Source organism: Chamaea fasciata, unplaced genomic scaffold, assembly GCF_029207755.1.
Source record: "Chamaea fasciata isolate MVZ Bird 193981 ecotype frontalis unplaced genomic scaffold, bChaFas1.0.hap1 SCAF_3, whole genome shotgun sequence".
Taxonomy (NCBI): Eukaryota; Metazoa; Chordata; class Aves; order Passeriformes; family Sylviidae; genus Chamaea; species Chamaea fasciata.
This window is the reverse complement of record NW_027094088.1, coordinates 100,173,356-100,194,810: the sequence shown is the minus strand read 5'-3', so window position 1 is coordinate 100,194,810 and position 21,455 is coordinate 100,173,356. Positions and strand designations below refer to the sequence as shown.

Genomic DNA, 21,455 nt, shown 5'->3' with positions numbered 1-21,455 from the left:
CTGCAAGTAGTTAAATAAGGCCCTCCTTTCTGCAGAGACTGAAAAATTAAAATAAACAGGGTCATGCTGACCTCAAGGCAAGCAACAGACTTAATTACTGCAACAGACAACGATGAATCATACCTAAGCAAACCTCACATTCCTTTTCAATAGAATGCATTATTAATCAGACACATTTACAACTGGTACAACCCACACCGGAAAAATCCTTCCTTTCTTCAGGGCACAACAGGAATATTTCAGAATGTCACATCTGTTTCTTCATAGCTCTTAACAGTCACAAACTGTTTCTGCTTTCATGTCTTACCCACATTAAATTTTTATTCACGCACTGCACAAAAGCATCCACCATACATTCAGTCATGCTGTATCTGTGTAAAAATCTTTAATGCATTTTTACAGGTTGTTTTTTTAAAACTTGAAAGCCACAGCCTGACCGATACTTCTGTAGCTATTAAAGACTCCAACTGTTCAAAACACTTCCTTAAGAGTGTTCCTTCATCTGCAGTAATTGTCGTATGGGCAAAAAAGCCTCTGAACCTCCAGGCTGAGTAACATCCCTTTGAGTGCTTAGAAAAACAGCTCTTGAGAACTCTCAACTTTCTGCACTCTCTTTGTGAAAGACCTCGCACGCCAAGCCATGTGATGGAGGATGGTTTACAGTACACTGGGTCAGGAGACAAGATGTGGCACTGTCTCATACCTGGGGAACAGGCACATTGCATTCTGCTGTGAACGTGAACTGAAACTAATCGAACGAATTCTATATTCAGTGTGTGTGATTTGATACTCCTGTGCTAACCCACTGCCTTTCTCCAAATACTGAGACAGCAAGCATGCTATTCCACTGCGAACTGCTAAAAACATTCATACCATCCCCACTCATTGCCTGCTTTGTACCTCTTTCCCAATTTGCCTTTTAGGTATATTTCCAAGCCCTACACATTTTTTGGAAGGAATCATGTCTGTGTGTAGCCATGGACTGCATTTTTCATATTTAGTGCATCAAGAGAGGAACACATACGTCTGTTTGCATGCCAAACAAATGTAACACATACAATTACACATACAGCTGCTGTACTAGGGCACATCTTTCTATTCAAACATCTTACTTCAATCACGGTGAATCATTAGAGCTTTAATCCCTTTAGTTCACTTTTTTTTTTCTTTAGAATTTTATCATCTGGTTGCTTATAATACAGCTTAGTGCTGTATATTGGCTGCATTAATTGGGAATGCTCACAAAGTATAGTTTTCAATCTCCTTTAAAAGCTGTACCACATTACTTTTGAGAGCCACCAAAACCTCCAAATACTCTTCTTTCAGATCATGGATTATGTATCACAATTCCTGAATACTTTAGTGATTACTTAATATCACCTTCAGAGAATGACAGGGAAGTAGAAGTATCTTCTTCCTCCATTTTACTGACTTATATTCAGGTTTACAGTCTGAAGCGAAATTAGTGTAGCTTCTATGAGCATTTGAATCTCTAATTACAAATTAAATCCATGTCAGGTAACATTATCTAAATACTTTTAAGAGTCTGAGTTCAAAAATTTCAATCAATGTCAAACTGTGGAAAAGCTCAGATCTGAATGCAGCTCATTAAATACTTACTATTTAGTTTAAATGTTGGAAGACATATGGAGTTTAGAGAAATCAAATGTTCTATTTCTGTAATTCTGCTTGGAAAGCCTAACTATATGGCCACATAAAAACAATCTTCAAAGTAAGTTTTCTGATAAAAACTAGATTTTTTTCTTTATTTGGGTAGTGCTAGAAATTCCCTGTCATTTTTTAATAACTATAAGCTGTAGATGAAGCAAAATAAAGCATAAAGTTTTCATGTCTCCTGTTGTCTTCCTCTACTGTTCCCTAATTGAGCTGCAATAAGATCAGAGGTCTTTTGCAGAGACCAAAATCAACATGACCCAGCCATGTGCCCTTGCAGCCCAGAAAGCCAAATGTGTCCTGGGCTGCATCCAAAGCAGCGTGGGCAGCAGGTGAGGGAGGGGATTCTGTTCTGGTCTGGTGAGACCTCACCTGCAGTGCTGCATCCAGCTCTGGGTCCCTGCACAGGAAGGAGACTGTTGGAGTGTGTCCAGAGGAGACCGAAAAGATGCTCAGAGGGATGGAGCACCTCTGCCATGGGAGAGGCTGGGAGAGTTCAGGCTGTTCAGCCCAGGAGAGGAGAAGGCTCTGGGGAAACCTTAGAACATCTTCCAATGCCTAAAGGGGCATTACAAGAAAGCTGGAAAGGGGACTTGAACATAGGGATTTTTCTAACATTAAAAAAACCAATCAGAACAGGTCTAGTACTTGCAAATAGAATAAATAATATTAAAGACTGGGAATTCAGCTGCCTCTGTTTTCCCATTGCATAAAAACAACAAGCAGTTATTTGGAGGAGCTGTAGACAGTGTTTTGCAAACTTTGGATCCTTTTACTCATTTTCTTCTTGACAATCAATTCATCTTTACTTTAAGTTTTATTATGCCTAATTCAAAACAGCACAGCCGTTTCAACCAGTTTAGTCTATCAATTCACCCCAAGAAAAAATACAAAGGGATGAATTTTTCATCATTTTCTCATATATTAACATAAATGCACTTTTCAACTGAATACATTAGCTACCTACTGTGAACATATTACAGTGTGAAAATACTTTTATTATGCTACCACCATATAAAATTTAATGCAGTTTCCAATGCCTCAAAACTTCACTTTAAACAGAATCCTGAGTGTCAAATTGCAAAGACAAAGGTCTTACAAAATCTACTTTAGTTTAGCATTCTGAACAACCACAATGTAATGTTGCAATAGCATAGCGACTATATATGCTGCTGCTGACCTTTGGAAAATGTAGCAATTTTTTTTTTAAAAGCAAGTATTCTTTATAAGATTACATAATCAAGTATAAAATTTGCTCTTTTATTCTCAGTATTTATCAAAAAGCTATTCTGGATTCAAGTCTGCCAAAATGATAATAAATTCATCAACAAAATTAGAACTCAATTTGACAGGTGTGTGATTTCTGACATCATGCTGAAAGCAATGTTAAAATTTACCATTTTTGACACCTCATACTACAGAAAAGAAGCTGGAGGGGAAACACTGTCATTATGACATTTTTGCCTTGTTTGACATTTTGTCTTGTTCTTTTTTGAAATCATGATTCCATGTTCTGCAACACATACACAAAAAGTATTAATAGGAAAGGCAATCCAGAGCAATAGATCTATTTTAAAAAGTACAAACTGCACATAGTATTATTTCAGTTGGTTGATAGAGTCCCACATTTTTCAAAAATGCTGGGCATTGCTCTCACATTTAAGTATTATCCATTGTACATTGTCCCTGCAGCACAGAACAGTCTCTCATGATGGAGAGAGACTTAAAGAACAGAGCTCCTGTGACTGGATTAAAGAATGGAGCAGCACTCTAAAGGGACAGCAGGAACAGTACAAAATGGTATGTCTGAAACACCACAGCTGGACAGATTGCACCAACTGACATGTTAGGAACAAGCTTTTTTGTAACAGCAAATTTCTTGCCTTTGACAAATGGCTCTTACACAACTGCCAGTAACTATTTTACCCTGTAATTACACATGCAGTGTATTTTACACGCACATATCATTTGTCCAATAGCAGCAATCATTTCATATAAAGACTGTCTTTTTACTAGACATTTGATAATGGCTCTTTCAGAAAAATATCACAATTTATGGTATAATTTGAAAGCACAAAGCTGATGCATTCAGGAATGTTAGCGCAAGATTGGCCGGAAACAAATTTAAACTTCTAGTGAAAACTTTGAAAGTTCCAATTGTCTTTGATTCTGAGTGGTTCACATGCCTGAAGAATAAAGAAAAATATCCCATCAAAGGTACCCAAACACTACCTCTATGACAGAATATGGGATGAACTATAAATGAAGAGTTCTCAAGAATTTGTCCTATGCAGGGAAACGTGAAAAATTACTGAAGAATAATCATAACTATTGCTTATCTACAAGCTGACTTAGACTCAGGAACATCATCATCTCTGCCTAAAGAAAGGTATGAGTCAAGCCCATAGGAGGGCCCAAGTCACTTTCAGACAGAAATATTACCCTTCTTCATTGTCTCATGTGCCAAAAATTCTGAAGAAGAAAAGGCAGGAATAACTAGTTCACAGAAAATAACCCTACCTCTTCTAGAATTCTGTTATCAAGTCACTCTTCCTAACACTCTGACTGATGACTTCTTTCAGTGCTTGACATAATGGACTTGGAAATTGTACATTATTATCTTGGCCTCATCATCTCCTGCATTCAATTACCGGTCTATATACTACATGAATAGCCTCTTCCCATTAAGGTGATACCCTTTACCAAAGCAGAGCTTTACGGAACTTTCTCTGATTGAATAGGTTTCTACTTTATAAGCAGTTTTGAAGTTTTGCTTCCTTCAAATAAATTCTATGTATTACTTTGGTTTGGTTGTTTTTTTGGGTTGGTTTTTTTTGGTGTTTTTTTTTTTTTCACACAACTGTGTCCCAGTATGTTATTAAGAAGCTCTTTTTAAGCAATAGCTACATCCCAGGATGGATAAAAATAAATCAGATGGGTAGGAACTACCTGTGCATACATACCTATTAATACCTCACACACACACACACACACACACACACACACAGAGTCTTCTGTGTTCTCAGGCTGAGGTTCAGCTATCAATGCATAACGCAACACTTGCTTATACTGTAGTTTTCTTCATCAATTGACACTCATCACTCTACTTGCATGACCTCACAAGAATTTTGTATAAAAGTCAAAGACAAAATATGTCCTGTACGCAGAAATAGAACTTTTAGTTATTGCTATTAGTCACTTATTTGTATATCACATTCAACAGCCCTTAGTGATAGGCTCCAGAGAAATGAGTTTATCAGAAGGCACATACAGATGAAGCCCCTGCCATTATCACTACTCAACAAGGCAAACACTCCCACTCAGGTGAGGCTGCAGCTTCTCAGGAACCCCACCCATTCATCAGCTACATAGAAATGGGGAATGTTGCTCCTTTGCCATGTCTATATGGCTACATAAAACCAGGCCACTGGTTGTTCTGTGGCACAGTCATGCCCACTCCCTTAATGCATGTAGTGCCCTATGGCTTTGTGGGCATATTAAGTGTGGTTTGAGTCAGAATTTTGATCAGTGCCAAGGTTGTGTTGCAAGTCATCATCGGTGCTTTCACAGCATGGGACTGAATGGCTGTGAAAACGCTTTATGGGGGAAAAGCTGCTGGGACAGTACGTGAGGTCCATGTGCTCTGGGAACAGTCCCTGGTGCATGCCATTCCCAGCCCAAGCACTGCCTGGAAGATTATTGACTGCCACAGGACAAAACTGTACCAGGAACCACTCTGACTGGAAGTTCCAACTCAGGCTCACCACAAACTGCCTTACTTAGCTTTTCAGACTCTGCCTTCACGTCCATGTGCCCACTGGTCAGTTCTCCCTTCTTCATCCTGCCTTCTCTGACTTCTTTTTTACTCACTGCCTTTTTAAAACTTTTTACTCTCAATACCCTCCCCAAAAATGATATACATACTCCACTTCCACCTACCTCTCCTTTCCAAGAATATGAATATTCAACAATGAAACAACTAATACTAGCACTTGGACACCACTAGGCTTTAAAATTATCCATGTTAAAAAGATTAAGAGGTTGCATTTTGAGACTCTTGCAAACCTATAGACACTATAATAGTATTGCAGCTGCACATACACCCATGTAAAAAGAGACATTGTTTTCTTTACCTTGAAACTTCATAGATTAAGTAAATACAGGAGCAAGTTGAATATCTGATTCATTATAATAGTAAAGCTTCTACATCAACTCCTGATTTTCTGTGGGTAGATTGTCTAAACTATGATTTAAGCCTTGTGCTTGCTCCCTGCCTTTGGTTACACACAACACTACTGAGGGTGATGCTACTCACGTCACTCAGCAGCAAATTTCTTTAGGCTATTCTCATTCTCTTCACAAACAGGTTCACATTTTTTTATGTGTAGTCTTATTAGTTTATATCTTTTAAATTGTTTTTACTTTCTCTCTCTTACTTTGTCCCATCATTGTGCAGTATCAATGAGCACTGACTGTACTCTTCATTTTCTGAGGCAAGTCAGACTAGATATGAGATTCAGCCAGATTCAAGAGAAGAGCTACGTAATAACGAGACTTAATTTAAAATACAGAAATTTAAGACAGGAACCTCATCTTGTAGGGAATGTGATACTGTTTGTTGCAGGGTTATTCAAACATAGGCTGCAACTTCTCCAAACACAAAACCTGTGTTATCCAGCAGCATTTGCTTTTCACTTTTTTTCATATTACTGAAATTCTCATACACTCTCCCATGGTATGTAACAGGTTTCCCATATAATTCTTTCTGATAAATTTGTGACAGAATTAAAAGATATTAATAATCCATACATCTCTAGATATTCACAACCAAAATTCTTCTGAAAGACTATTAGATCAAAAACTTGCTAAACACCATAGGAGACCACTTCTTCAGAAATTATTGTGAAATTCCGGTTTAACTATTTAATCTAATTGTACCATATCAAAAACAAACAAACAAAAAAACCAGAAGAGAAGCCATAATGACAGCAAGACATTTCTTCATTTCAGTTCTGTTGCATGATCATTCCAACGGCTATCCTGCTTCTTTCATGAGGAAAAACATTGAATCATGGAATCATAGCATGTTCTGCATTGGAAACAACATTTAAAGGTCATGTAGTCCAACCTCCTTGTCGTGAACAGGGAAATCTTCAACTTGACCATGTCAGTTACAGTACCATCCAACCTGACCTTGAATGTTTCCAGGGGCAGGCACCTACCATCTCTCTGGGCAATTTATACAAGTGTTTCACCAATTACATAAAAAAAACCTTCTTAATATCTAATCTGAATCTAACCTCTTTTTTAAAAAACCATTACTCCTTGTCCTATCACAACAGACCCTACTGAAGTTTCATGCATTGAACACTCCATTAAATCCATACCTCTCCAATTAATAGAGAAGGATGTTCTTCACTCATTGAAAATACTCTCTTGTGAAAATTTAGGGACAGAGAAGTTTGCAAAATCAGGATGCAACTATGACAAAAAAAAACACCACAGGTGTAGTAAGAAAAATGTGAAAATACTATAGGAGATGCAATACTTTGTTTTCTATTTTTTTTTTCAGAAATAACATTATATGATCTATTATAAACTATATTAACTATGGAATACATAGTATCCATGTCCATGATCCATACTCTGAAAGTGAAAAGCATTTGGACTCTCAGAGTAGCAAGGAAAATTAATACGACCACATAGCCTCTCTGCAGTCACTCAAGCACACAAGCAAATCTGTAGCTCTTCATCTTCTTTACTAAATGAGGGTAGTAATGATGAGTCATCTCAGCAACCCCAAATGCCAATTTTCAAATGCAATATCCACCTAAATAAATAACAATTATCCCAGCACATCTGTTACTTGTAATAAACTTTACTGTAGCAACAGTGATATTATTATCCATGTTCTCCCAGTTAACTCATAGGTGTATATCAAAGTTTTCTCTTCAGTCTTACAGTAAAATGAAGTATGGCAGAGAAACACATGCTCCTTAAACTGTTTCATTTCAGGCTTTCAAAAACACATTGCACTTACGCTTTTAGCTATATTTAAAGATGTCACATAATTACATACTGAAAAATCCCAGCTTCAACTTCCTCTATTTAAGTGTTGCTGTTGATTTGACCACAGGTTTCTTTTTAATACTTACATTACCATTTAGTTTAACTATCATCATATTGAATTCATGTAGTTTTCTTATGACAATAATTCAATTATATGTATTTATGTGGTCTAATTTTATTAAAGATTTCAAGGACATTCTAATTAATAATACACTCTTAGCAAAATGTGTGCAGCAGTGAATCCTGAGTTTATCAAATATTGCTAGAGACTCACCCATAGCCACAAATTGTACTGAGCCCTCAGTCCTGTGCACTAAGTAGACATAGTTTTTTACACTGTGTCTACTTAGTTCAAGAATGGCAGCAGCACTGCATAATGACACAGGCACTATCATTGGCTCTGAAACAGCTAAAAAACTCCAGAGTTTGGTTCACAGGAATCACCAGCACAAGCCCATTTCTAGGCTTCCTTCCTCTCTATTAGTCCCTATTTTATGCTTAATAAGCTCTTACATAGTTCAGGACCAGATTACAACCCCAGCTGTTCACCACTAGAATTTGCAATATCTCTTTGCAAAACGGAAGGTTTAAAGAGATCTGATCGCTAAAAAGAAATCCAAAACAGCAAGAAGCAAACAGTATTTTTTTTCTCATAACATGTTATTGCATTTAGCACAATAGCTCACAGTAGCTGTTCCTTCACCAGTATACTAAAAGAGTGAATAGATTTGAAATAGGTTATCTTGAAAATAATGGCATATCTCTTTCAGCCATCAAAGTCAAAATTTCAGTCGTGAATTGCATGAAATATTGGCTCCTTTTTGTTCTTAAAAATACTTCAGTACAGATAGCACATTATTAAAACCAACAAAACCAAACCACCCCACAAACCAAACTGCTTTGCAAGTGTCAAAGGAAGGTAGGGGGTTTGTTTTGTTTCATTTCCCCACCCAGTTTGTCACAATATTTCCAAGAAGGCAAAAAAGGAATTCTTTGAAACTAAGGTCTCATTACATACACATTATGAAAAAAAAATTATAACTTATTTTTGAATGTGCAGTGTCTAATTTATAGGCTTGACTAATCTGCATTTTTAGAAACTAACAGATTGTTTTACTGGTTAGTGCAAATGTTATTGATCCGCTTTCTTGCTGAATTAATAGCACTATGATAGGACAACTCGCTTTCTCAGCTTTCCCAATGTTTTCCTGAAAAGAGGCCCATTACATGGCAGGGGGCAAAGGACAGGCCTTGATAACACTGTTTAGACATTTCTTTGATGTCCACAGGCATCATCCTCGACAACTGACCACCAGAGACAAAAGAGTACTCTCAGGCTGCTGGAAATCCCAGCCATTCTTCTCACCACCTTTTGATATCCCAAGGCTTCTATACCCTGACCTCTGCACTCCGACATCCTCATTTGAAGGACGGTCAGAAAAATTGTTTCCAAATTTAGCCAATGAACTAAGGGTTTATTTTGCTTTCCATAATTGCTTTGTGTCCTAATGTACCTGTGGGAACAATAAGAAGATTTTACAAAGAGAGTAGAAGGAAAAGTGTCAACAAGAAAAAAACCCTTTGATTTTCTGGTTTTCAAATCATTCTCAGACATTTGCCTTCTAAAAGCCAACTACTCTGTCTAAAGTGCCTTGACATGTCATCATGATGCCTTGATTGTGCACATTTAGTCACAGTATTTCTACCTAGTCAGTGTCATACAGATTTCTATTTCTAACATGCAGATATTGCTTGCTGACATAACTTCACTCAATAAACATACATATTTTAAATGGTGTGCAGGCTGCATGTTAAGGACTGAGATTGATTTCTACACATTCATGTTTTAAAAAATTCTATACATTCATGTTTTAAAAAGAAATTTGATTTTAACATGTTTTCAAAATGTTTCACTTTCTACACACCTGTGATTGATAATTGGATCAGTCTCCCCCTGCTTTCCAGAATATTTAGAGAATAATTTTCTACAAAACTACCAGAGATTATCATGGGTACTTTTAGACAGTTTCATTTTTCACCTTTCTGAGGGACTGAAATTGCACAAAATGGTCAAACAGAATTAATACACATCCAGCCAAAACACTGGAAGTCAGGCAAACACCTAGAGAAACACCCTTCTCTCCTTTATTATTATTATGGGAGGTCCTGCTGAAAACCCACTCCAAATATATATGTGAAATCACATATTTACAAGTAAAGACTCTTAACAAGACCAACCTAGTGACGATCCATACACATGCACAAATTTGGAGTTTATCCAAACTAGTGTCTATATTCAGCCTCTTGTGCTTTGACAACAATTTTTGTAACACACCACTAAAATATAATCCTGCCATGAAGTTCTTTAGCTTGAAACGAGAACAAAGTCTGGTCCAAAATGTGATGGATTTTACAGTATACAAGCTTCTAAACTACCTTTAGTTTAATAAACAATGCCCAAATGGTAAATTGTTTAGCATTGATTTTTTTTAAACTGGCATCACTACCATTTTTTTCTACACTGATAATATGCCTCCTAATTTAAAAGTCAATGATGTACCAGTGTTAATGCAACAGATATAGGATAACAGGTAAATGTCAACATTTTAAAAATCAAACTATTCATCATGTATAATGCAAACACCGGGATTTCTAATGCTGTTTTAAAGCCAGTTCTAAATCACCTAATATTATCTGCTCAGCTCAGCCAATGTTTATTTATTTTTATGTCTGCCAGAAAAGAGTGAAACTGAATTCACAAAAGGAATGGTAAGGGATTCAAACAGCCAAGAATCTTGACACCTTTAAAAAACTCTCTTCTCCTCTATATTACATAAAAAAATAAGGCAGAAACCAGCAAAGAAAAAAAAAAAAAAAAAAAAGAAAAAAAAAAAGTAGCAAAGAGGGGAATAAGAGGTGTTTTTTAAGAAGTTTTAGAATTCATAAAGTTCTCAGACAAAATGCTGATGATAGCCACATAAGGACTGTTCAAATTGATTTTTCTGATTTTGGTGGGTTTTAAATTAAACCAGACCCCAAGGATTTCTGCTCAGTGATAGATCCTGATGTTCGATGTTTAATCTCATTATTTTTAAAATAAATTGCTTGCATTTAAACAGAACAGGAAGCCTGATTCTGAATCAGTACAGAGCCCTCAGAGCAGCTCCAGCAAGAATGTAAAACAGATAAAGTTAAAACAGGGGGGAAAATCTAATGAACCCCAAGTCTATAAGTATTTTTATTTAACTGAATCCTGACCATGGATAACACAAACCTACCTGTGAACAGGCAACATATATACAAACCTAAGGTCATAACTATGTAGCAAGAGGAAAATAGTGAAACATAAGTGACATAAATTAAATGCACACAAGGCCATCAACAAATCTTCCAGCTCTGGCAGTGCCCACTGAAAGATTACAATCTATTTTATAGAGGCTCATTGTTGCTCTGATGTTGGAAATTACTGCCCTGCCAGTTTTACACACATTGTCTTTCTTGTGAGCTGTCTCTGACCCTCTTCAGTAAAAAAATGTCAACACTGTTATAGTAATAGATCTTCACCAGCCCTATTAATTTCAAGCAGAATGGATTAGGAGCCATGCACAGGAGCAGCTCAGCTGGCACTGTCACCTCTCTGACAGAAGAGCAGTAAGGAATTCTTAGGGGCAGGAACCATCTCAGCCAGCACAGTTGCAGTCAGAAGAGGATGTGTGAATAAAGCCTTAGTAAAAGACACTAGCTTTTCATGTGCATGCATTTATACACAGCCCCGAGTGTTGGCAAATTCTGTGATTGCAGCTAAACTTAATTCTGATGTAGGTAGAAGAAACAGAAGAACAGATTATTCCTTTGCAGTCCTGCTGTTTGTCAGACTATTCTTTCTCCATTGTAACATCATCTTTAGGAGTTTCCAGACTCTCACCACATAACCTAAAAAAAAAAACCAACTGTGAAAGAAATTTTAATTGGATATATCAAAAATTGCACCTTAAAAGGAAAAGTTTATTTCATTCTGGACCCACGGAAGCACACAGTGGGGGAAAAAAAAAAAAAAAACAAACCAACAACCAAACCCCAGAAAGCTTTCCCTGTAGATTAAGATCTCATTTGCAAAGCTTAAAGGGATCATTCCAACTGAGTAAGATTTAGCTTGAATTCAAGACAGCCTTTTTTCTTTAGAAAGTGAACACAGTGCCAAAGAAACCAAATCACATGCAACAGCAATGACACTTAGCAGTAAAAATACAGTGAAGCAGTATAGCTAATTCAACATGGGAATAGCACCATCCATAAGGCTTTGTTTTCTTGCTGCCATCCTATTCCATTACTTCACACCCAGACTGACGTGTCAGCATGACCTTACACCTCTACGGCTACAAGCATCTGGCCCAGGAAGAGACACCAGGCCTTTATGTCCAGGGCTGGAGAATCGCCTGCATTCACACTGCAGGACCATGTTCATATCACCTGGTGCTGGGCCTCAGTGTCTCTGGGCCTCAGCTGGGCCTTCATGGCCCTGACATAACTATTTGTGTGTGGTCTTTCCCCCAGTCAGTTTAATTTCATTATTATGCAGGCTGTATTGAAGCTTTTATCAGAGCAGCATTTTTTGGCATGGAACTAAAAGCGTGTGATACATGAACAGGGATGTTGCCTCACATTGCACACAGGGTAAGAGACCTACTTCAATAGTATTAGAAAATCACATGGCATTAGGAGAGTCATACATCCACTTTGCCGAGTGGGAGCAGTCTTTGAAATGAATTAGCTGCAGAACAATGCTTAAGTTTTGCCTCAGAGGGAAATCACCGAGTTTCTGCTAAAGAGAACCCAAGAGAGAACACTACTCACACAGTGAACATCATCAGTGGGATGAAACCTGGGAATGAACTCAAGCCAAGTCACCTGCCCCCCCTTGCTGCACTCTTTTTCACAACAGCTGATACTGCCAATTGGATCCCTCAGCTGCCTTTGCCTTTCCCTTGTGCATATGAAATGCTGGCTGCATAACAGAAAGAGAAAAAAAAAGCATCAGAATATATTGGGAAACTTCACTGGATAAAAGAAAAGAAGATATACATGCAAGGAAAGCCATACTAAAATCTATAGAAGACTATCCACAATCACTGCCTGAAATGTACAGATGTTGGTATTTTAACTGAAAAATGTAACCTGACCTTTTGAGATTGTAGGGATCCTTTAAGGCACAGTAATAACTAAATGCTAGAAATGCAGAGGTGTAGTGTAGCATTTGCTTTCTAGGGGCATTAAAGTCATTACTAGATCTTTATTAGGGACATCTGTTTTATAACATATGCACTGAGAAATTCAGAAGACTTGCATTATAGCTGGAGAATACTACAATTTTCTAAGCTCTCTACTAATCAGCCAAACTGCAAATAAAGACATGTATCTACTTTGATATGTACAGTACCTGGAATCATTAGCTTCCCCATGTGGGAAGGCAGCCCAGTGGATAGATTGTGCCTCCATACAAAAACATCCATTTGTGGAGCAAAGACAGATCCATTAAGAACGAGCGGGTCCATTAAGCAAAGAAATTCCTTAACACAGCTATCTGAGCTAGTATGAGTAAGACTGGTTTTTGCATCAGTAAACCCAATGTCTGTTTAATAATCCCAAGGAAAAGACAGTATTTCCCTTTTATTCTGTCACCAGAATAAATGTGCTAAGCACATCTTCCCAGCAAACAGCAATGCTACCTGATTTTCTAGTTGTTCCTCCTATTGTTTCTCTGAACAGAAGCTTTTTTCCCTTCTGTATTAAACCTCCACATGTCACAGTTGAACTGGAAGATGTAGGATTGTCAGTGTACAGATTGCTTGTTGGCCAGTACATTAAATTAACAGCTTGCCAAAATCTCCCATTTCCGCCTTTCCAGCCCACTGAAAGAAAATAAGATCATGACTAGGTTTGACTGAAGAGGAAGCAAATGGCAGAAGAATTAAAGATATGTTGAGCATGAAGTTGGAAACGCAGTTTGCAAGATAGAAGTGGTTTAGTGCAAAGTCACTGAAGGTCTTCTTTGTTAAGGCCTCAAAGACAAAAGCTTTTAGCCATGAGTAGCTATGATGGAGCAGCTGAAAAAGCATATGCGCACTTAGGGCAGGGTAATTTACGTAAGTTAAAACACATTGTCTGTCTAGGCTGTAAACTGTTTATGCACAAATTATAAAAGAAAGAGTGTATAGATCAAGTTGAGGCCACAAACATACTGGTACTAATGTTCATGAGTGGGCTACTGTAGGCAAATAGGAGATACTCTAAAAATTGAAATTGTTATAGTTCTGTTCATTTCATGCCTTTCTTAATTTTCTTCCTGCATTAGGCATGGAGGAAAGGCAGGTTGTCTTTAAGTTACAATACTGTAAAATTCACAGCTGGCACTTCAAAGTTGCTCAAGACAGTTACATAACTTCTATTTCATACAGAACAAAAGTCACTGTCATTTTGAAGACAAACTTCTCATGACGATTCTTGTAAGATGACATCTTTTTCTAAGATGACAAGGTGAGGGCTCAAAGAGTTAGAGCACATGGGGCATCATCAGGCTGGCAGCCAGTCACCCACAGGGTTCAACAGGGCTCAATTTTAGGGCCAGTGTTATTTAGTATTTTTACAAATTATCTGGACACAGGAGTAAGTTTGCTGAAAAACACAAAAGGAGCTGTGGAGTCAGAGGAGGGTCAAGAGGCCTTATATAGAGAGACACCAGCAGAAATTAGAGAGCAGCACAATCACCAACTGAAGGAAATTCAGGAAGAGCAAGATGGATTCCCCATCTAGGATGGGGCAATCCTGATTAAACATACAAACTGGGCAGGAGAGCAGCCCCACAGAAAGAGATCTGAGGGTTTGGATCAATGGAAATACGAAGCTGAGTGTGCTCTGGCAGCCCAAAGGCACAGCATCACCAACCATAGCAAGCCTGTCGAGGGCAGTGATTGTCCCTCTGTGCACTGCACCAGCACAGCCCCATCTCCAATGCTGTGTGCAATTTTTGGGTGCCTCAACTTAGGAAGGATATCAAACTATTAGAGTCTGTCTAGAGGATAGTGACAAGATGGTGTCAAAGGCAAGGCAAGACTTTTGAGGAGTGGCTGAGGTTGTTTGGTTTGCTCAGCCTGGAGAAGACCAAGGGGGACCTCACAGCCTCCTCAGGGTGGAGAGTGGAGGCAGAGGTGCCAATCTACTCTCTGGTGAGCAGTGAGAGGTCAAGAGGGAATGGAACGAAGCTGAACCCAGGGGAAGACAGCGTCATGTTGGAAATCAGGAAAAAGTTTCTCACTGAGGGGATGGTTGGACACTGGCACAGGGTCACAGCACCAAACCTGACAGAGTTGAAGGAGTGTCTGGATGATGCTCTTAGTCATATGGTTTAGTTTTAGGTTGCCCAGCAAGGAGCAGGGAGTTGGACCTGATAATCTCTATGGGTGCCTTCCAAACTGAGATATCCTACGGTTCTATGTTTTTACTATTTATCTTCTTTCCTGTGATGTTAATAAACTTTCTACAAATATTTTTTCGTTTTAATCTACTGTATAATTATATCAATATGCCATCAACATAATTATAGATTGCTTTTAGTACGTGAAGTACTGCTGTGCTGTTTAACTAGAAAAAAGGTATTTTCTTCATATAACACTCAATCAGTATTTATATTTTACAGCATTTTTCCTACAGTACACAATGGCTAAATGGCTTTACTGTTTCTTGAGAGATACACCACTGGCAATGTTACTTCTTAGACTTTCTTTATTCCTCACATAAGTATTTAAGCATGAAAGGCAGCATATGGATAATGGCAAATGAAGGCAAATCGAAAACAAACCAATAATCTTTGGAATCCTTAAGTGTAATTATAAAGATACAGCTACAAATGTCTATGAAATTAATATTAGTGATACATTTGAATTTCCTTAGTAAATTATAGTATTTCCTGCCACAGTCTGCTTAAAAGAAATTTTAAAGGTTTAGTCAGATTTCCCAACTGACTGAATCATTAACCATAGTCTGCATGGGGAAAAAAGGCAAGGAAATATTCAGCTGTAGTTCAGGAAGCAATACTTTCCCTGTGCATATGTGGAATACACAAATGAAGGCATGTTTTTGTGAAACCAGGCATGTTTTCATGCAGATTTTGGTTGGTTGTAGTTTCACTAGCCTTTTATGCTCCTCATGTAGCTTTTATTCACATGAAATAAATCACTGGCTGTGCCTGATCTCAGCTGAGAGTAAGTAAATGTTTTATTTTGTATGAAGGTGAAAAAAAGGAGTGAGAGATCACTTATCATTCACCTTTCAGTCTTTGTATTCATTAGAAAAACCACAATCAATAAGAACCAAAGGCAATTTTCCCCTAAAGATAACTATGCCCAGCATCACTAGAGGGTCTGGGAGTTTCACAGGCTTTGATTTATTACTAAGAATCACCTTTGAAAGTTTACAACTTCCTAATCCAATTTTTGCTTGACTTAACTCCGGTGTAAAATGCTCTCCTTTTATTGTGCTATACAAAACTATACTGGTTTTCCCCTGGTTACTTTTACAGTGTGCAAGTTGCACAAGCTTCAAATGCAGAAAAATTGCAAATGTCTGACTTTGCCACTTTTCATATTTCACACAGCAATCTCTTCTGGGTTTTGGGGACAGGTGTTGTTTTATTAAAAGAGATACTACGAAAGCCAGTAATTTCTTATGCATTCTTTTGGTTCAACAAGAAATAACAGAATTCAAACCATTGTTTTTAACTTGTTATTTCACATTTGAAAACTCTTTCCTTAACTTTGTATATATTATCCATAGTTTTATTGAATAATACAAAATCTCATCTGAGAGATTCTGAGCTATTGTATCCAGACTACTCTAACAAGGCATTTAAATACAGACATGCAGACACAAACAGACAACAGACTTGAGGCATAAGTGAAAAGAAAAACCCTATATTCCTAAAACCAAGGAATATGGACACTTTTAACAGAAAAAAAAAACATTGTGCCTAAGAGATATTCACAGCACAAAGATGATCACAGCCCGAGTGAAATTCCATCCCTAAATCATTCCTTTCTCGGCTTGTGCTTATTACATCTTCTGCCAGGAGCTAATCTCACGTGACAGGCTTGATCCAAAGTCATTTGAAGTCTATGGAATGTCTCTTCCTGACTTCAGGGAGCTTTGCATCCAGCCCTTATGAACTTCAAGAAAAATACAATTCATGGAAAGTTGTTTTAAAAGAACAATAGCTAACTATTGTCTAAGTAGAAAAGAATGTTAGCTTCAAATGAAATTTACCTGCAATGGTAGATTTGTGTTAGGATTCTTTTATTACTGTCTCTTTATGCATCTAACACAGCTAAAAAGTTCCACAGTGAGAAAATGATATTTCTGTAATAGAAGCTACAGAAAATCAAAACTGTATTCAAAACCAAAAAGAAAAAGGAAAGTAAAAATAACAATATCACTTTGTACATTTAGTTTTTCGAAGGAAATAAAAGACTTTTAAGGCCTCAATTAATTCAATGTTTTCTTAAACAGCTGTACATTAAGGACAAAACAAAACAAGAGGTTGCAAAAATGTATCAGTTGTTCCTGAAGTCAGCAAATCAAAAGATAGGAAAAAAAGAAAACAAAAAAACCAAACCAAACCAAAAAAACCCACCAAAACCCAAAGCCAAACTACTTGTATAAGCAATGGGATGGGCTGACAGGAAAGCAAGTTGTTTTTTCTTTTATAATAAAAACCTTGATTGTCTACTAACTTCAGTAAGAAGTCAGAGGTGACAACTACTGCACCAGACATGGTGAGCCATGTCAGACTATTATTTATATTCTGAAAATAATAAAATAACTGAAATAAGCCCTGAAATAGCAATTAAGATCATTGTAAAACTGATGGAAGAGAAGTCCCATTGCTGTGATGTGGCTTTTCTCTCATTTATACAAAAAATGAGGCAATGTAGACCAGTACAGACCCTGATGTTGATCTCACGTGCACTTGTACCAATAAATTTACACTGACAAAAAAGCAAATCAAACCTAGCGCTACCACCTCCAAGTTCCCAATGCACCAGAATAGTGGTTCCAATTTCCACCCTCACACATCAAATCAACTCTCTACAGCTATTTTAGTTACCTAATGTTGAGATGAAAACACAGAAACATCCAATTAAGCACAAATATTCCAGAATGTCCAGCTTCGGAGAATGATACTATGTTTCATAGAAAAAAAAAAAAAAAAGGTCCTAAAGACTCTCACGTGTAAGACATACAAACCACTATTAATTTTCTCAGTAGGTGGTTCTACATGTTTAACAACAAACACTGACACTATAACTTTTATTCATTAATAATTTCACAAGGGTCTATGAAGTATTAGATCAAAACCAACGTAGCTCGTATCTCAAAAAGTCAAGTCAATGAGACAAAGCACATGCAAAAAGCAAACATCAATTTTTGCAATGCAGAGATGCTATAGTTTCTGTCTCCTTCATTTAACCTCCCAGTAGCCACAACTAAAAATAAACATTTCACTTTATAAATACATCTAATCAAATGGCTGATTTTTTAGTCTGAGTGGATGAAAACACAAAACTAGAAATTTCATTTTAGGCCAGAATAAAATTGGGTTTGTTTTTTTTTTCCTAAATGAAATGAAACAGTATTTCTCAGGTCAAACACCATATCTTGTTTTAGTATCACAAATACTTTCTCAAAATAATTGTCAAACAGCCCATTTTGTTTGACTTTAAAACCATCTTAGTTTGGGAATGTTGTCCTTTTTTTTCTTTTGTTGCTATTAACTGCATTTTTGATCTGAAACATTGTCCTAAAATGAAAAAATAAACTTCCAAGAAAAAAAAAAAAAAAAAAAAAAAAAAAAAAAAAAAAAAAGAGTCAAGACAATATGTAAACTTGGAGGTTTTTTGGTTTTTTTTTCTTCTGACATGCACAAAGTAATGAATTTTTTTCATAGTTTTGTTCACACGTATTTTGGGTAAATAAACTATTTCTAACCTTTGTAAAGTTCCATTAATCCATGTATCATTTATGCTGTTGCCCCATTCTCTCCTGTTCCCACACAGGCAGTTGAGACACAGCAGCTCAGTGTTGCCGGCTGCTGTCCCGATTCCCTCGGACCTGCTCTGCTCCCTCTTACTCGGCTCCTGTTGCTGCTGCAACTCACACTTCCCTAACCTTCGGCAACCCAGGGCTTCCACTTACCCCCCTGCCGTCTCGGAGCATTCCCAGGTGCTTTTCTCTCTATTGTTGCTGCTGCTTCCCCTTATTTTGGCAGAAGCTACAGCTTTGCAAGTTGCATGGCTCTTACCTCTGAGACTCTCTTTGTTGCTCTGTCTGCGACCACGCTGGAAGCAGGGAGTGATGGATATTAGGGAAGCATGAGCCTCCCCTCGCTGTTTAGCAGCGTGGTCTGCAAAGAAAGATAGAGATGCTGCTCTCTCCTCCTCCTCCCCCCTCGCTGTCCCAGCTTCCTCCTTCCTCCTCCTCGCTCCCTCCTTCCCATCCACGAGCTCCAGCGCTCCCTGCGCTCCCACACAATGCGCTACCTCTCAGCACCAGCCACCTAAGGTCAAGAATACAACCCCTCACCCTTCCCCCGCCTTTTCCTCTCCGTCCAGGCATCCTCACCCCTGCTTCCCACGGAATATGGTATCTTCCCAGCCAGACGAGCCTTAGTCGGCTCTGCGATCTAAAGTGCAGACAATTTCAGCAGTCCCGGGGAATAAAGAGTGAGAAAACAGAAAATGCATAAGGAAGATCGGGGACATAAAGGGAAAGTGGAAGACTTTTGGAGAAATTGGAAACTTTGGGGGTTTATCTGTGTGTTTAAAAAATAAGAAATCAAGTCACAGTGCCCAAAGCCTGCTACATGGAGATTAGTTTAAGAGATCTATACAGATAAAGAAAAGTGCCCAGGATAGCTAGTTATCTCCCAAATCCAGCTTACCTATTGTTTATGCTCTTTGCTTCTCAAGCTTTATTCTAAATAGCCTTTTTGTAAAGGAACTTCCAAACTTTTCCCCTGCAAAGCCAGACTTAAATACCAGCATACTCTGATGATGCAATGGAGAATGAAAGGGGAAAAGTAACCAGTAACATTTTTTAAGATTATGAGCTATGAAATAACCCCTTTAAGATGACAGAAAACACCAGCACAAATCCTCTGACTTTTCAGCTTGAATGACAAATGTGTTCAAGGGGTCTTTTTTCACTCTGAGCAGTTATGGTGATCAGAAACACTTTCAGGCAACCCGTACATGGCTCCCAAATGTCACATATGATTACAGCAGACCAGCATGTTTTTCGTAAGGACCTAATTTTAGACACATGATAAAACAGTCCTTACAAAGTCTTTATGTTTGTTAGAGACTGTGGAGCGAGGTAAGTGATGCTGAAGACTTCTAAAATAACCTTATTTAGGTGGACAGGGTCTCCCTCTGGAGGCCTTGAGACGCTTCTGGCTCTCACGAGTGATGTATGGCCACCAAACCCTATCACTCCCGAGCTGTACTAAGTCAGAGGTTTTGTTTAAAGAACAGGTAAATTTCAAAAATAACAAAGGTCAAAAACAAGGAGAGAAAATCAGATTTCTATCTATTTTGGTGTTAAAATATCTCTATAAAATTATCTAGATGCTTTTTTAGAACACTCCAGAGATGTCACATTTGTCAGCACAATTTCTGAAAGTCAAAACTTCTTTCTGATGGTCAGCAAAGGAAGCTTTAAAACGGACAGATCATTTGAAAGTAACATATCACCAGGACCAGAGGTTTCTTACACAAAATACAAAGCTGCTGAACTACCAGCTATAAGATTAAGACCTACATATATATCTTAAAACAACTTCAGTAGTAGAAGAGTGATGTATGAGTGCGTCACCAGTGGCTGACTGATGAGGTGAACACGGCTTTAATGACACTTGATACCTTGTAATGCACAGAACACTGAAGTGACACAAAACTATTCACGATACACAAATATAGACAGTGAATTGTTGCAGGCATAACTCATAGCAGTGGGTTTTTGAAAAGGCGGGTTCAGTTAAGTACTAGTAGGTGAAAAACAACAGATGTTCAAGAAAATATCTACCTTGTGGCTCTAACAAGCCACAGCGGCACTCAGAGCCAAGATGTTGACAGGATAGGTACTCTACAGAGATTTGGAGATCAGTGGAAGAGCGAAAGCAGCTGGCCAGAAGAGTCACCTATCCAGAGATCAGGAGAATGTTCAGAGAATTAAAGCTGGGTCTAGCTCCGTTCAGTCTCTCCAGTGCAGGAGCACACCAGGGACAATGGACACACCAGTAGCATGCAGTGCAGTCCTTTTCCCTTGCAGCAGACAACTCTCTCTCTTTTGAACCAATGTTTTTGCCACTGCTTCAGCCAACAGCAGCAGCCACAGAACCAGGCAATCTCAAAACACTTTCTCCTTACTTTCTGCTTTTGTCCAAATTCAGGGAAGTAACTTGACACAGAGAGAATGGAGGGATGTTTCTCCCAAAGCTACACTTCACAATCCCACCCTTTGATGCTTTTTTTCCCTGCTCTGGCTGCAGCTGCCAACTATGTGCATAATGATGGACTCCTAACCACTTAGTAAAGAGGGGTTTGAGCACCATAGACAGTTCTCTCAAAACAGCTCAATGCTCACCAGTTGTCAAAAAGGCACAC

General features: G+C 38.0%; 1 protein-coding gene across 1 annotated transcript in view; it reads right to left on the bottom strand.

The window, feature by feature from the left end:
- GREB1 (growth regulating estrogen receptor binding 1) overlaps positions 1-19,117 on the bottom strand; it is an 87,925-nt gene extending 68,808 nt beyond the window's left edge. The window contains exon 1 of the mRNA XM_066179938.1: positions 19,094-19,117. The gene's annotated coding sequence lies outside the window, so the exon portion shown is untranslated. The remainder of the gene's footprint in view (positions 1-19,093) is intronic.
- Positions 19,118-21,455: the final 2,338 nt, after the last annotated feature.